The 5,000-nt window shown below is 31.9% G+C and overlaps 1 non-coding gene across 1 annotated transcript; it reads left to right on the top strand.

The window, feature by feature from the left end:
- Window positions 1-490: 490 nt before the first annotated feature.
- On the top strand, window positions 491-578 carry TRNAS-GCU (transfer RNA serine (anticodon GCU)). Its single transcript has one exon. It is a non-coding gene; the product is annotated as a tRNA-Ser (tRNA).
- Window positions 579-5,000: the final 4,422 nt, after the last annotated feature.

Raw genomic sequence — 5,000 nt, 5'->3', positions numbered from 1 at the left:
AAAAAAACACTAAAATCATAACAGAAAAATGCATTGTGGAAAAATCGCTAGTTTATTTTTTAGTTCAGAAAATGAAAATAAAATTTAACAACAAAAAGAATGTAAATAGTCTTTCTTCTTTTTGTTGTTGCTTGAATATAAAATATTCAATTGAATATAATAATATAATAAAAAAACAAGTATTTTGTTTTCAAATCAGATATCAGATAAATTAGTATTTATCTATAATTCCTTGGAACAAAAAAAAGGCCCGGCTAGGTACTGACCAGGCCAGGCCATCAGAATAAGAAGGGCCTTTCGAACAAAATCAACACAAAGAGGTCTTCCTTATTTTTCTTTAGTTCAATTGTTGGCGCGTTCGAGCCCCTCTTTTAGATAAAGGAATTTCCTGATTTGTGGATCTCTCTATATATAATAGAATAGAGAAAGAAGAGAGAGAAAGAAAGACTCCTTACATTATGTGTAATGTAGTAATTATCTTTTTCAATTGGGAGAGATGGCTGAGTGGACTAAAGCGTCGGATTGCTAATCCGTTGTACGAGTTATTCGTACCGAGGGTTCGAATCCCTCTCTTTCCGTTTCCGTTGATGACTTGATTTATTTTTTTTTTTCAAATTTTGAAAATCTTAGTTAAACGTGTGGAATAGATAAAATCCTAAGAAAATTTGAAAATTAACCAAGGAAAAAACCCTTTGGATTTTATTCTTCACGTCCAGGATTACGCCCCGGATCATTAGATAGGAATCCAAAGATAAAGAGAGAAACAAAAAATATCACTACGGTATAAACGAAGAGTTTCAGAGTAAGCATTACACAATCTCCAAGATGATTTTTTGGAAAAAAAAAGAGAGTAGATCTTCCATTTTTCTACCACATATCCTATTTTGACACCAAGAAATGAGGTTTTTTTCTAGAAATAGAAATGAATTATCACAAATTCATTTGTTTTTCATTAAAAAAAATTTTCGTTTATATCCAAATTAGATATTGTGGGAGACCCTAATAGGGTTAGGGTCTTTCACTGGAAAAGGGTCAAAAGGGAGGAAGTGGGGGTAAGCCTGATTTATGGCGCCTATCCAAGAATTTCAGTGTGCGAATCGAGGGTTCATACTCTAAAACTTATCTGATTTTTCAATTGTTAGAATTTTTTCTCGAAGAAATCATGCATTTTCTAAGATATTATTATTAAGGATCTCATCGAAAACTTACAGCAGCTTGCCAAACAAAAGCTAAGAGAAAAAAAAGCACAGGTATGACTGGCATAACATCTACGATTGGATTCAAAAAAGCATAGGCTTCTGGCAATTTGCCGAAGACAAAACTACTCGGATAAAGGGCAGAATTAATACAAATACAGATCAAACTAACGATATTAAGCATAACAGACATTTTGTTCTTGGAGATAATTGCACTTTGATTGAGTTTTTGATATAAGGAAAAAGGAAGAAAGTAAGTAAGCTAGACAAAAAATCCTTCTTTTTCTTTGAACCCACCCAACCAAAAATCCTCCAATTCTCAAAGGAGAATAGAAGAAATCATACTTTCATACAATATCTTACTTGAATTCTATGTAATGATCAATAAATTAAGTTGAATTCTATATCTATATGTATCAAAATCCTAGTACCAATCTATTCTATAGATATATAGATATTTGGACTGGAGTTGACAAACAACCAATACCAATATTATTGTTTCTTAGTGTAGATTAGAAATTGAAATGGGGCGTGGCCAAGTGGTAAGGCACCGGGTTTTGATCCCGCTATTCGGAGGTTCGAATCCTTCCGTCCCAGCGCATATCCATTTTTTTATGCTCCATTATTCCCATAGAAAGAAGTAGGGGAGTGGATAGGAGTTAATCCATATTAATTTAATTACCCGTGTCTCTTCGAATCTCATTAACAAATGATCAAGTTCCATATCATATAGAAATATGTTATGGAGCCAATATTTTTTCTTTGAATCTCATTTTATTTAGGTATTTCGTGTTTGGTTCTAATGAAAAATTGGAAATCTATGTAACGATTGAGGCAGGGGTGATTTATCCTATCCCTTTTATTTTATTCACTTTATCACAAGAGTCAATTATTGAAATATTACTCAACCCCATGTTAAAGAAAATACATATGATAGAATCATATAAAATGGGGAAATGTTTAGCTTATATGGTATGTATCGTTCTATTTCAATGACAATAATTTTTTGGTTTTTGTGAAAAACATTTGCGATCCCTTAAATTATTTAAACTGAAATTATTTCAATTCTATATTATAGAATATCTATAACAGTGACAACTGTTCAGTCTATCTGATAGATACGAAAACCCCTCCCTATTATTTTTTGATTTTCGTAATCAGATGAAAAGAGTAAAGATTCAAATCTTAACTTCCATTGTTTTTTTATACATCTCATGAAAATGAAAAAAATGGGATTTATTTCTTCTTTTTTTTGATCTATTTTAGATTAAATCAGTGATGAGTCAATTAAAAAAGAAAGACTTATCTTCCTATGAGGATCAAACGTGATGCTTATTGTCCAGTTTTCTTCAAATGAAATCAAATTAAATAATGATGTCTAAATAGGAAACTTTTTCAATTTAAATTATAAATATATTTAATAAATATTTTTAATGATTCCTTGGAAGTGGAATCTTTGGTACTCCAAAAAGTAGGAAATCATTTAATCTATCCTATTGAGTCACTTGAAGATGCAGATTCAAAAAGTTATTCGTTTATATATTGCTATTTCTTTCTATTATCTAGATATTATTTATGTATGTTAAAGATGCTGTCTTGCTAAGACTTTTTAAGAAAAATCGTCCCACATATCATAGAAAAAGTCTAGATTACCATGTCTATGGACAGCTGAACCAATGACTATTCATGATTCCATAATTGAATCAATTCCATACCGGTTCCAAATTAAATTAGAGGAATGTTATGGTAAAACTTCGTTTGAAACGATGTGGTAGAAAGCAACGTGCGACTTGAAGGACACGGTCCGTTGTGGATTTTTACATCCACCATTTTCGATTTATCTAGGCATGAGGGTGCTCTTGGCTCGACATTGTTTGTTCTGTTACACCTGAACCCCTTCTTTTTTGTTGGGTTGTAAATAGTCCACGATGGAGCTCGAGTAGAAAGGATTAATTCATTTCTCGGGGGCAAGGATCTAGGGTTAATGCCAATCAATCAATTGGAACAACTTCGTAAATGTATCTTTCATCTATAGAAATCGAAAGGATCCAATTCGAGCAAGTTTCCAATTCAAAAGCAAAACTTGTTGGAATTGATCAAACTTTTTCGATTCAAAGTGTATCACTGGGGAATCAACTGTCCATAGGATTCTTTGATAGAAAAAATCAAAAAAGGGTATGTTGCTGCCATTTTGAAAGGATTAAGAAGCACCGAAGTAATGTCTAAACCCAATGATTTAAAATAAGGATAAAGGATCTAAGAACAAGGAAACACCATTTTAATTGTCTCGATAATCTCAATAACTGGATCAGACTAAAGAATCCAAATAGAATTTTAAACGAGACAAACAAAAGGGGGTAAAGACCACTCAATAAATGAAATTGACTAAAGATTTTTCCTTTCAGCTATTTGAGAGTTATCTAACTTGAGTTATGAGTACGAATGGTTTCTTTTTCATTTTCAGGAAAAAAAAGACTGAAATCATAGTCTAATTGATTTTATAGGCCCCATTTGTCATTTAATTTATTCGAATTGCATACATAGACAAAACTTCGAATCAAATCATTTTTCTCGAGCCGTACGAGGAGAAAACTTCCTATACGGTTCTAGGGGGGGTATTGTTCATCTACATCTATCCCAATGAGCCGTCTATCGAATCGTTGCAATTGATGTTCGATCCCGAAGAGAAGGAAAAGATCTTAGAAAAGTGGGCTTTTATGATCCAATGAAGAATCAAACTTATTTAAATGTTCCTGTTATTCTAGATTTCCTTGAAAAAGGTGCTCAACCCACAGGAACTGTTCAGAATCTTTTAAAGAAAGCGGAAGTTTTTAAGGAACTTCCGTCTTCCGTCTAATCAAATGAAATTCAATTAAAGAAATACCAAGGGGGGGTAGCGGCTTGTATATAACTTTGTATAATTTTTCTCGACTTGTTTTTTTGATTTCCCCCCCCCTTCTGGGGTATTCGTATCTATTTATCATTGTTTCCGTCGAATCCGATGGTCTAGAACGATAAAACCTTAGTTTATTGATCTTATAAATTCGGACATTTCTGTGGTTTTCATTGGAACTCGACTAACCAACAAGGAATCCACTTTGCTTATTCCACTTAGATTGATGAAATACATCATGGACTAAAAAATCCGATATCTTTTTTTTTCAATTCTTCTCCATTTATACTTTTTTAGCTATGTAAATTAGATATGTAGTGTCAATACAAGACAATTTTGAATATTATTGCATTGTGAAATTGAAATTCTTTGAATTGCAATTTCAATGCAATTTATTTTCTTTTTTGTTTCCACTGTATTCTTTTCTCGCCATTTATATTGACAACAGTGTATCGAACAAATATAATTCATCGTGATAAGTAAACCGGGTCTATTTATTTCCGTCCCATAGGTTTTTTACTTTACCTTATTCAAAATTCAAATGATGCTTTCTTTGATACAAGAGGTTTTTTTGATTGAAAAAAGGTAGATAACATAAGAGGTGCTCTACCCATTTTTTCAATTCTGTCTATTTTTTTCTTTTATCTGAGAATTTCTTGTATTTTCATCTAATCAATTCATTTTTCTCTCTTCGAATCCATTAGAAAATCTTTTTTTTTTAGATTTGTTAGCTCAATGGTTTGATTAGCTCGTATAATCTCCTTTCTCTTTGTTTAAATTGAATTTAATCGATTTTGATTCTGATTGTATCTATACACCCTTTGTTGAAATTTTGTTTAATCTATATTTTCTTCGGGTTGCTAACTCAACGGTAGAGTACTCGGCTTTTAAGTGCGGCTAGAATCTTTTAC

The sequence above is a fragment of the Sesamum indicum genome, unplaced genomic scaffold (genome assembly GCF_026168435.1).
Source record: "Sesamum indicum cultivar Baizhima isolate 11 unplaced genomic scaffold, ASM2616843v1 HiC_scaffold_100, whole genome shotgun sequence".
In the NCBI taxonomy this organism is placed as follows: Eukaryota; Viridiplantae; Streptophyta; class Magnoliopsida; order Lamiales; family Pedaliaceae; genus Sesamum; species Sesamum indicum.
This window is presented reverse-complemented; position numbering and strand designations above follow the sequence as displayed.